Source organism: Ochlerotatus camptorhynchus, unplaced genomic scaffold, assembly GCF_037179485.1.
Source record: "Ochlerotatus camptorhynchus isolate MF236.1 unplaced genomic scaffold, CSIRO-AGI_Acam_v1.1 ptg000190l, whole genome shotgun sequence".
Taxonomy (NCBI): domain Eukaryota; kingdom Metazoa; phylum Arthropoda; class Insecta; order Diptera; family Culicidae; genus Ochlerotatus; species Ochlerotatus camptorhynchus.
The window spans coordinates 261851-274579 of NW_027040680.1; the positions used below are offsets into that span (position 1 = coordinate 261851).

Sequence of the window (12729 nt, forward strand, 5' to 3'; positions counted from 1 at the left end):
CGGACGTAGATCAGCCGCCCCTAACATGGGAACAGACGCTGTTGTGAGCCGCTCCTCCTGGAGAACAGACGCTCAGGCTTGCCGAAGCAAACCCCCCCCCCCCCTCCCTGTCAGCCTATGACCAAAGTTCCCAGAATATTTATTAGTACCGTCCAAATGACGCGTTCATCTAGATAAAATTGATAAATGGCAGATTTTTAGCGATGGACCCAATCTTAGATCCATAATGTAGGAAGTAAGAATCTATACACGAGCGGTTGAGATGTCGAAGAGGAGCGTTCTCAAGTGTAAAATTGGCCAACATTAGACACATATGCCAACATTAGAGCTATTTCCCCTACATATCGCTTGCCAAAACTTACTTTCGATCCAAAGCCCGCAGGGTCGAGTGCATTTACCAATCGACTCAGCTTGACGAGATCGGAAAATGGCTGTTTGTTTGTGTGTAACGAAATAAAGAACGCTGATGTTTCTAAACCAAATTTGGCGCAAAAATCAATTTAGTATCGTCATGAATGTCCCATTTCGATGCGCATTCGATTCCAAGCCCTATTTTCACCCAGAGTGAGCGATTACAGTTATAAAATAAGCCACAAATTCACCCACCTCACCACCACCAACTCACCCGGAGTTGAGTCAGATGATCTTTTAACACGCATGATGTGAAATCGACAATTTCGGTTGGCTTTGGACGCCGCCGCGCCGTCGTTGTCATCGATGGTCGTACCTAGCTGCCAGACATAGTAACTGCCAGACGACGAATAAAATGCGCACCACCATGTAAGTTTGGGCAGTTTGTGATGTAACAATGTGTGCCTCAACCCGGGCGCAAGCTTTGTAGCTTCGATGTCTTTTCGTTGACGTTCCTCCCCATCTGGTTTAGTAGTTCAAAGGGTTTCTAGGGTTGCTAAAAATCTTCGGATGGCGTGGCCTTTAGCTGACAACACCCCGTCTCGATTGTTATTTGATTAATGGCTATCTCGCAGCCGAAAAAAAAGCATCAACCGATCGGAGGCTAATGGTGTGACGACGACGATGTGATGTTTGGACTCCAGTCGAGTCAGTAATTAACAGAAATGTCTTTTCTGGACGCTAATGGAAATGGTTTCCGCATTTTTGCAGTGACATAACAACTATTTGCATAATATATACAATTGTCGCTCAACAAATTCGCCTTTGGACGTTGTTAATCAAATGAAAGCAGGAACCTCTTTAAAGTTTACCAAACCGCCAGCAGTTTGAGACATTTGTTTCACCTTGACTTTATTTACTCTTACATCAGATTCCGGTACCGGCCAGGTAGAACCAGTTTGCACAACGACAAAAGTTCTCTGTTTATCATGAAAAGCGAAACTTTCCGTTTGTGCTTAGCTCGGCTTTTCTTCTGTCATAAGAAGGGCATTGAAACAAAAAGTTATAATACACATTTCACCATGCTTTCACTTCCTGAGAATTCGACTGAGCCAACCGTTCGTTCTCGCGGATGCTTTTTGTTTGCTATTTCTGTGATGGCAAACAGTTCGCGATGAGTAATGCTTTCTTCGTCTATTCGGGAAAAAATTACAGTGAAATATACACACAGTTGAAACTTTTTTCCTGTCGCTCGTTTGAAGTGAATGCAAACAGCAACAACAACACAAAAAAACGGTAGCAGTAATGTGAGCTGCGGAAAGCGAAAAACTCAGCAAATTGTTTACAATTGCTGGAATGATGTTTGGAACACAGAAGTTGAATATGTTGTTGTTCAGAACCAGAAGCTATGGGCTTGAGGAGAAATGATGAGTATGGTTTGGTATGGCCGTTCTTCCGTTAACTGCAACTCGGTTAAAAGTGAAAGCCTGGTCCTTTTGGCTCGTTTGTTTTTCCTGTTTTCGTTTCAGCAGCACCAGTTTGATTCACAACCAAATAATATGAGAGTGTGCATGCTGGTTTAGGGGTCACGCGAAAGATTTAAAGTTTGAATCGCTCTAACATTCATTGGTTTCACATGTCCAAATGATGTTAAAGTTAAATATTAGCTACCTCAATGACCAACCATATATTAAATTTGGATAGCATTTTGACCATTTGAACCAAAGGTAATGCGATATTAGTGAAGTTTTAAAATATCCCATCAGTAATTTGCCAAAATCACCTTCCAAACTCTAAACCCTAATCGATCTGAGCCATTTTATCTATGGGATTATACTTTGTGATTATGATCACATTTTTAAAATCAAGCACCCAATGGGTTTCAAATCATGAAAATGTGTGATAAGGGCTTTGAAAAAACCAAAGAATGATAAAAGCGCTATATGCTGTGAAGAGATGCAGATCCTTAGCATGATCGGAAAAGCGCTAGCAATTAGCAACACTACTTGTATACTTGGCTGTGTGTGTGCTGTGTGCGGTCAATAATATTATTTGACGAAAGATATTGGTCTAAAACTGAATTTCACTTCCAACATTAATATTCGTTGTAGGCATGATTGCAGGTGCTACGGCTTTGACATTACTATCCATATGAATATTACTAGGGAATCGTTGAAAATCCTACTTTTATCTTTAAAAACGACTTTTTTGTGTAACCCCTGCTAGATCCATAGGCCAACATTAGAGCCATTTCTCCTGTTACTGATGAGTTTTGTAAAGATCGGTACTAAGGTACGGTGTAAGAAAAAAAAATGAGGCATACATACCATCCCAAATAACAATTTTGATTTTATTAGGGTTCTGTAGACCATGATTTAAACTTGTAACATGCTTTAAAACCTCGATAAAACTTTCAATGTTACTTGGGATAAAAATCAATAAATATAAGTGGTCCCTATACAATGTCAATGTCATTTGCGCACTGACATTGAGGCGAATGATATTGATATTCTAACTGTGTGAACTGATACTAGCATCAGGTGGCAATTGAAATTCAGCATTTTGTAGATATTGATATTAATATTTGGTAGCACTGTTGCAATGGTGATTGTATTCGCTATGCAGCCAGTCAGCTTTAATCTCACAACTAATGATAGCATAAATCCGTTTCTACATACAAAATTATAAATCATTACATTTATTGAGAATACGACTTGTTCATTCGACGTTCAATAACAGAATGAAGAAATTTATTTCGTCAATAGGAGTCATAGCTTACTATTCTAATACTCCTCCTTAAGCTATTATTCCTATTGCTTCATGATTCTTGCTCAGCTTTATGTAGGTTAATGGTTTCGTGAGTCCTGGTCTTCAGAGGTGACATAATCATTCTTCAGTGATTATAACCACCAGCAACAGCAATTGTGCTTTGATTGTCACAAAGGATCTTGATCGAACCAATCGCTCGGAATTGTGACATCAATCCTTTCCCCCACGCTGCTTCTTGAATTGCTGCGGATACTGCCTTACACTCAGCTTCACACGTAGCTAAAGCGATCGTAGGCTGCCGCTTACAGCACCAGGAAATCGCTACACCCTGTGGCTTGAATATGTAACCACTTGTTGATTTCTTATCGTCCAGATCATCCTTCTTGTACACCAGTTTCATTTTCGAAGTTCCACGTAGGCAACGGAAAAATCAAGCGTAATTATTCAAATTGACCTATCTGCTTATATAAATAATCACTTCAATCGACGATTTGTCTTAACTGCTAACTCACCCTCGCAAACTAGTGTTTGAATCTTTCCCCTACTAGCTGCTGTTGTTAGTTTCTGTGAGTGAGCTAGCAGCTGCCATAGCTGTTACGCTTGAAATGCTTGACAGCACTCCAATGTTGCATTCCTGGATTTGAATTTTAACAGCTAAGCTGGTTCACAGCGAAAAGAATATCCGGTCGAGTACACTGAGCCAAGTACATTAGGCTGCCGATTGCTTCCAGATACGAAATGTTGGCCATCTGGTTCGTCTCGTCCGGGGTTTTTGGTGAAATTTCTTTGTTAAGCTTGTCGGTCATTGGTGTCTCCGTTGATTTGCGGTTAGACATGTTGAATTTAGTCAGCATCGCTTCAAGGTAAGTTTCTTGATCTAACGCAACGGTATCCTTAGTCCGGCTGATGTGTATGCTCAAGCCGCTCTTAGCTTCGCCTAAGTCCTTCATCCAGAAGTTTTCGTTCAAGAACACCTTGACTTGCTCGATCCAATCATCATTGTTTGAAAATATTATCACGTCATCAACATAGACTGCCACAAATAGAATACGCCGGCCATCAATGTGATAATACACACAGGGGTCATAGTTCGCCTGAGTAAGGCCAAACTTCGTCAGCATCGAATCCAACAGACTCGGCTCGCCTGCTTGAGTCCATATAACGCTTTGTCCGAGCGACATACCATCGCACGGTTCTGACGTTTTTCGAGCATCGGGGGCTGCTCCATGTAGATTTCATCCTCTAGATCTCCTTGGAGAAAAGCGGTGACGGCGTCTATCTGTTGGATTTGCAAATCGTATTTTGCTGCCAATGCGAAAAGGTATCGCAGCGAACTGTGACGAACGACGAACACGCCTTGTGTCGGTTTACATTTCCACTCGGATCGTGCCTGGTCTTGTATATAAAGGGTGATACGGTCAAAATTTGGTCAAGGGAAAACGCGTGTAAATCGGTGAAATCGTTTATTTAAAAAATCAAATTAAATTTCTTTTTCAAGTTCAATTAGTATAACATTCAGGAAAAATATTCAGTTAGGCTTCCGCTTTTCCAAATCCGAATTGCCGGGCCTTACGCTTGACCCCTGCCATCAGATTTTGTACAGCCACCTTGTCCACCTTCTTCGCCGCAGAAAGCCAGTTTGCCTTGAACTGCTGCTCGCCCTTAGCAGTTTTTTTGGTCTTCTTTAGGTTCCGCTTGACAATAGCCCAGTATTTCTCAATTGGGCGGAGCTCTGGCGTGTTGGGAGGGTTCTTGTCCTTGGGAACCACCTGCACGTTGTTGGCGGCGTACCACTCCATGGCCTTTTTACCGTAATGGCAAGATGCCAAATCCGGCCAAAACAGTACGGAACAACCGTGTTTCTTCAGGAAAGGCAGCAGACGTTTATTCAAACACTCTTTCACGTAAATTTCTTGGTTGACAGTCCCGGAAGCTATGAAAATGCTGCTTTTCAAGCCACAGGTACAGATGGCTTGCCAAACCAGATATTTCTTTGCGAACTTTGACAGTTTCATGTGCTTGAAAACATCTGCTACCTTTCCCCTTCCTTTTGCCGTATAAAACTCCTGTCCCGGAAGCTGCTTGTAGTCGGCTTTGACGTAGGTTTCGTCGTCCATTACCACGCAGTCAAACTTCGTCAGCATCGTCGTGTTCAGCCTCCGGGATCGCGCTTTGGCCGTCGTATTTTGTTTATCATCGCGATTTGGAGTCACTACCTTCTTGTAAGTCGATAGTCCGGCTCGTTTTTTGGCTCGATGCACGGTTGTAGACGATACACCCAGCTTATTTGCGGCATCTCGGAGAGAGAGGTTAGGGTTTCGCTTGAAACTACCGGCAACTCTCTTTGTCGTCTCAGCGGCTTCCGGTTTTCGATTTCCCCCCGATCCAGACTTCCTGGCTGTCGACAAACGTTCCCCAAACACTTTAATTACATTTGTAACGGTTGATTTGGCAACTTTTAGCGATTTTGCCAACTTTGCGTGCGAGTAGCTCGGATTTTCGCGATGCGCGAGCAAAATTTTGATACGCTGCTCTTCTTGCTTGGACGGCATTTTGACAACTGAAGAGTGAATTCCAAAATCAAAATAGGAGCAACATTCTACACACACACACCTTCAAAATGAGGGGTGTTCAGGTTTTTTAAATGCAAAATTGAAAGAAATACGTCAAGTTGATATTGACCAAATTTTGACCGTATCACCCTTTACACTTGCATTTCATCGCCTTCCTGGCTTTAGGGAGTTCCGCAGGCTCCACTAAATTGGCCCAACTCGTCTGGCTCCACAGATTGGTTCGGCTCCGCACCTTGCTCAACATCAGATTGGGAAGTTTGTGAGGAACGGCAACAGGGCAAGCCGTTAGAAGAAACAATAAACTGATCATACTTGCATGGGAGATTGTGCTCCCAACCGCTTCGCCACAACGCCAATGACCCTGGCGGATATGAAACTTGGCGCGGTGAGAGCACGGTCATATCAGTCACGGTGTCTGTTGAACTGCTGCTAACGTTGCTTAACGCTTCTTCATAATCATCGTCTTCGAAGTCACTTTCGGTACAATTGGTACAGCCGCTGCACTCGTTTTTTTTTCTGTAACATCTGACGATAGTGACACAGTTTCTTCAACAACTTCTTCGTTGATGAATCTAACGACTCTTGACAATCTGGTCTTTTCAGATCAAATAAACGATAACCCTTCGTATCCTCATCCAATCCTACCAAAATGCATGCTTCCGATTTTGCATCCCATTTGCGTCGTTTTGGTTTTGGAACGTGTGTGCCGGAGATTCTAACGTGCGACAAATTCGGTTTCTTTCCGCTCCAGACCTCTTCAGGTGTGACATCATGTCCTCGCGTCGGTGAACGATTCAGGATTTACAATGCCATTGACACAGCTTCTGCTCAAAACTGTTTGTCAAGGTTCGCTTCAAAGAGCATTCGACTATTGACCGATTTGCCCTCTCAGCCAGTCCATTTTGTGCCGGAATTTAGCTATTCGTGGTTTGATGCCGGATTCCAAACTTCGCAAGGTATTCCGAAAACTTCTGGTTTGTATATTCTAACCCGTTGTCGGTTCGGATGATTTTGACCTTCTGTGCAGTTTGTCACTCTGCCATCACATGGAATTTTCTGAATGTATCGAGAACATCGCCTTCCGACTTTGATCGCAGAAAATAAACAAACATCCGTCTTGACTTGTCATCCTTCGGAGTGTACGACCTCCAACACTTCCGATGCACGGGAACCCTTCTTACTGTGAATTCCCATCACTGCTAAATGCTATGCTAAATCGCTGTCAGTCTTACACAGTTCCACGCCATCAACCAGTCCATCCGCCAGCTTCTTTCATCGAGACAAATTCAGATGGCCCATTCGTCGATGCCAGATATCCAGGGACACAGCTGATGAGCATGCCAGTGCCTTGTCGTGTATGTTGTGCTGGTCCAGCCTAAACAAATCATGTGACTACCTGTTGCCACTACATCGCCACCTGAGCAATTCCCTACGAATTCGCAAATCGGTTTATTTTTGTATTTTTTTATTTGGTTGAAAATTTGCGGCAATGTTCCTTATGACCGACAATGCCATTTTGCATCTTCATATCGCCATTTTGAATTCAGCCTTATTTTTGAAAAGGGCATATAGAAAAATATCAAGCTTATTTTTACTCGAAAACTGTTTGTCCGATCGGTTTGGTGTCTTCGGCAATATTGCAGGTAATAGATGAGGCTATTTGAAAAAAATATGCACTCTTAAAAAATTTACCCAACTTTTTTTATAACTTCAGTTCTTAAAAAAAAAGATTCTCACAAAATATTTTTTTGTATTTTTTAATTTGTAGAAATGTTTTAGGGGACAAAAAATGCCATCTATTGCTCTTTAAGTCAAGATGAATAAAAAAGTTCTGTATTTCTTAAAAACTCAAGTTTTTGGAAAAAAAATCCAAAACTTGGTTCAATTACTGTTTTGAAATAACATAATGAAAGTACATCAAATTTACAATTAAATAGCACTTAAGTAAAATTTTGCTAAGTCGCACCGTCTCGAGACATAGCAGTTTGAAAGTAGATATTTTTAAAATGTTGGTAGTTTTTGACCGTTTTTAAATGTATTTCGCGGTGCTTCAGTTTCTAAAATATTTTTTTTTCTCGAAAGATCAAAAAAAAAACTACAATGAAACTGCTCTCGGTGGCTTATCAATATATTAAATGTCTTCTAAAATATAAAAATAAAACAATGCGACATTTTTTCATGCACCTCATAGGTATAAACTTGTTTCTAAAAGGCTAATATGCTACCTATTTCTAAGCAATTCATGGTACCAAGTGAGTTTGATTTGAATTGCCTACGTCCAATAAGCCAAATCTGACACGTAATCAACATTAGAATATAATTCGCTGTGTATCTGTGAAAGTGACATGCTTAAGTTCAGTAATTCAGCTTGAGCTTGCTTGAGCTTGAGCTTGAGCTTGCTTGAGCTTGATTGACCGCCCACGGTTGCTACTCTGTTATTGCCAGATCAGCTGTAATTACACAGAGAACCAATAGACGATGCTTGGGACTAGCAATCATCCTCAATGTGTAAAAACTGATGATCTTAAATTAGGCAATACCAGCGCCGGCCGCGCCCGAACACAGGTCAAGAAAGGAATGGGAAAGATTGTGTTGACATGACACTCGCTTTGATGGAAGCCGAGAACACCTCTGCACTTCCACGAGGAATCACTGGGATGTTGGATAAGAGGGTTGGGTTTGCAGCAGGGTTCGTTTTGGTAAACGGTAAGCTGAATTGATGTCCTAACGATCATATAACGCGAAGGAGCTTGGAACTAAACCCACGGTCTTCTGCTCAGTAAGCAAAAACGTTTGCCACTAGGCAGACGAGCACCTTTTTAATCACCGAGTTGCTGTTATTACCATGTAGTCATATTAACAAATAAAACGATTGACGAATCTTGAATGTGGATGGGCCTAAGATTAGACTCATGATGTTCTGCTCAGTAAGCAAAAACGGTTGCTCTAAGGCCACCGAGCCCCTCATATCACATAATACCGTTGCTCAAATTTTTGTATCCATTCAAACCCGGAACCAACGACAACAACGAGTTCCGCAAAATACACGATACACAAGCGATTTTACCATAATCTCCTTGATATGTAAGGACCTGGGACCGCGTTTTTCTGCTCAGTAAGCAGGCCACTGTAACCGACTATCTTTCAAATTCGAAAACTAAAAACTACGGAAAAGTACTTAGGCCTTCATTAAGTTCCACTTTCACGCGACGTTCAATGTTTCAATTTGCTCTTTACGTATTGTTCAGGCTAGGCCCTTTTCAAAAGTTACGCGAGAAATACGCACAATCGTTGCCTACCTCGAAAAACTGGTTCCAAACGACAACAAAGGCATAAGCACCTACTGAAACCTGGCCGTAGGCCTATGCTAGACCGTGTATCATAACGACCTTCTTCCACTAGCAGGCCTGTTTCTGTTTGCACAGACAGTCCCACTAGTTTCCGATACATTTATAGGGGATAGTAGGAGATTAAAAGAATGGAGAAGAGTTATAGAGGTTTTTTTGTTGTTGTTTTGCTGAAAAGAGAGAAACAGAACTATACGAAATTACACCTGCTGAAAAAAAGATAAGTCTATTGTTATGGTTAGTGATCGTTTGGATTTGGGTCACCCCACGTTGTGTTTAGGTTAGTATAAATAAATAATACTATATAGTCATATAAATCACCACAGCTCATTATAATCAGCATTATCGGTTTTTGTTTCTGGATCTTTAGTTGCCTCTGTGATATACTTACTTGCGGCATACTATTTTGGGAGTGTATATGAGAGTGTACCATGTACAGTAGCTCATCTCTCATCGTGATGGTGGGACATAGTAGACAAATTAGAGAGAAAACAAGGAGGTATAAGTATTAGTTATATGTAAACAAACAAAACAAAAGAAGAGAAGAGAAAAGAAGAGCAGAAAAATAAAAAGGGGATAAAGTAGATAACAAAGAAAAGAAACGTAGGCAGATTATTAGAAAAGGCATTATCCGAGACCTCAATCAAATGTCACTCCCGCCGAGATCTCAGCGAAACCCTTCCCGCCGAGACCCGCACAGCCGAGCTCGGTAGAAAAAAACTAAGTGTGTAGATAGATTAGTAGGAAAATAAATAAAACCACTTTATGACTCAAAGTGCAATGAATGAGCGTTAGTTTCGGGATCATTTCAGTGATCCAGTGATCACATTAGTTGCAGGCAGTGGTTGTTAGATAATGCGGCACTGTAACTACTACTATTGTAGAGGTATGATTCGTCAAGTTTATACAACTCAATGTTTCAATTGAGGCAAACTATCTATCTTACAATTACAAAAGCAAACCTAAACTTACAATTATATGCAAATGCAAAATAAAACTTGACAAATCATCGTCAATCCCCTTATTCCAGGGCAGGGCCTGACGATTTGAATCTAATTTTGATCAGTGAACGGGCACCATATGATACATTTTCTCCCCATGAACCTATCATTTCCAGCCTATCTGAACTATTTAATAAATGGAAGCCATAACATGGGTTACGCTCCCCCTAAGCGGGATCTCCACATCTTGTCTCTGTCTCATCTCAAACACAAAATGCCAATGGTATAAATGTATCTATACATAACTTGAAAATGACGTACAATCAAATAAACCCGTAACCCACTCACTTGGTCAGGCTTCAGAATCGTCCAGTGGGCAGTGCGCTCTACACTCCAAGTTCCTTTTTTTTCAAATTTACCGCAAATTTGATATTTTACCCATTGAGTGTCACAATGAAACATTGTGACAGAAGTTGAGGTTGCTAGTGTATTAAATAATCTAGGTCCCATTTAGGATTATATCTGAAACATCCAAATCTGGCCAACGCCCACCCTAAACCTAAACCTGTTCTAATCCACCTGAAATGACTAACGAATGGAAGACTTTGACTACCCAGCCATGCAATAGTCTCATTCCGTGCCTTATGGCAACTTGATGATTCTATTGCGGTCATCTTTTGGCACCACCCAGGGGAGACTTGGTCCTGTACCCAATGCTTAACTTATCTCCATTCCACTCAGCTACTCGCAATTTCTTGTGATATAGTGGGCGGAATATTATTATATGAGACAATTCAATGCAGACGTCTTTCCAAATTTGGCAGATCGACAGGTAATCGGTGAGTTACCACGATAGTTGCTATTCAACAACTCGACAACGTCCCATCGTCAACGCCTGCTATGAGAATTTCCCATTGCAGACGCCAACGAAATGACGTCATGGAGCTATCGATCAACTATCCTGGTTATCGCCTGGTACCTAATAGCACGATGCTAGGAGGCGAACCGGAAGAATCGATGAACTACCTCCCCCCATGCTTAAGTTCAGTAATTCAGAAGACGAACTAAAACTAAAATGAAGACTTTTCATTATAAGTGCATAAACGTGTTTGAAAAAAAGTTGCTCGAAAAATTGAAGAAATCTCACGGATACTAATATACAAAAATTGGTTGATCTGCGTTTTGCGGAACACAACCAACTTAACAGTAAATTAAAAATTTGTGATTCTTGTCGTATACAGCTTTCTAAACGTACTGAACTATAAAGTAGCGACGAGTTATCGAACTGCGATGAACAGGAATCTTCAGTAACTGTACCATCAATAACATCGGTAGAAACAATCGACTCTAATTTTGGCGAATATTCGCAAATCGTTAATATTTAACTTATCAACAAATCTATATCTAGTATTTTGACATCATCAATTGATATGAAAAAAATGAGATGTGTAAATTATGCTGTGAAGAAATATCATGAAATTAATCAAGGAATTAGAAAGCACATATTTGCACTTAATGTAGAAGCAACTTGGATTTTAACAAAACTGACGATTTTAATGAAATTATTGAACAGCTAACATACCGTGCCGATTCAAATTTCGGACACTTAAACTCGAATTTCAGACACTTTTAAAAGTTGATTTCCTCGGTCGAATATGATCCACATGTCTTGTAAATTTTAATTTTTTTTGACTAGTGCCCTCCACGATCATCTAACATTATTACTTTGTTTCTAACTGGATGTAATATTTAATTAAAAATGAAAGTGTCCGAAATTTGAATCGGAACGGTACAAGTTTTGCATGTTGAAAATTACAGAATAAATGCATCAAAAAACGGCTTCTACCCATCTGCCGAACGCATACGGATCCTCCATTATTTTGGAGCATAGCCAACTATGCTCCTGCTACGTTGCCCTGAACTGCGTCCTATCGAAAGATACTGGGAAATTATTAAACAGCATCTTAAGATAGTTAACGGCGCCGGTGGTGTAGTGGTAAGCGTGATTGCCCCTCACCCCAGCAGGCCTGGGTTCAATCCCAGTCGGCGCCGCTGGGATGTTCTGAGGCATAACATCTCTGATCACGCCTTCCTTCGGATGGGAAGTAAAGCCGTTGGTCCCCGGTTCATGAGTTGATGGGTCGATAGGTGGTAGGGTCCAGGTATGGGAGCTGCCTTCCTGGCACGTCGGTAGCATTGGTGCTCAGCACGGAAAACAAGATCGACGGAAAAAACAAACCAAAGGAAAAAAAATCTTAAGAAAGATGGAAAAGTAGCTCTGTTGACTGCTTCAAAAAAATTTGGTCTGCAGCACAACGAAAAGTTAAGAAAAAAGTTGTGCAGAATCTAATGGGCGGTATCAAGAGAAAAGTCCAAGCGTTCTTCAGAAATTAGAAGTAAACGTTCAAACTTACGTGAAATCGGTCATATGTATTTTAATTTTCATTTAAATAAAGTAAACTTATTCGGTCGTTGATCGAAAATAAATATTTTCCTTTGAGAAACACGTGTCTACTTCCATTAATGAACAGTCCTTACTACAATGAAACTGATACTCCACGTAACATGCAGTAGCAATTTCAAATTAAATGGAACTCTAATTTCCGAGATTTATGTAATTGCGTTATATTGTGTTGGAGTGTTCGACTGTGAGGTTCTGCAATAATCAGTTTCGGCTTGGCAGTCTGGCAATCACTCACCAAGCAAATTAATTTTGTAATGCTTGAAATGTGCCATATATATAGTACA

General features: G+C 40.8%; 1 protein-coding gene across 1 annotated transcript in view; it reads left to right on the forward strand.

Annotated features, from left to right (window-relative positions):
• ftz-f1 (ftz transcription factor 1) overlaps positions 1 to 12729 on the forward strand; it is a 524702-nt gene that overhangs the window by 125705 nt on the left and 386268 nt on the right. The gene's annotated exons all lie outside the window — the stretch shown is intronic.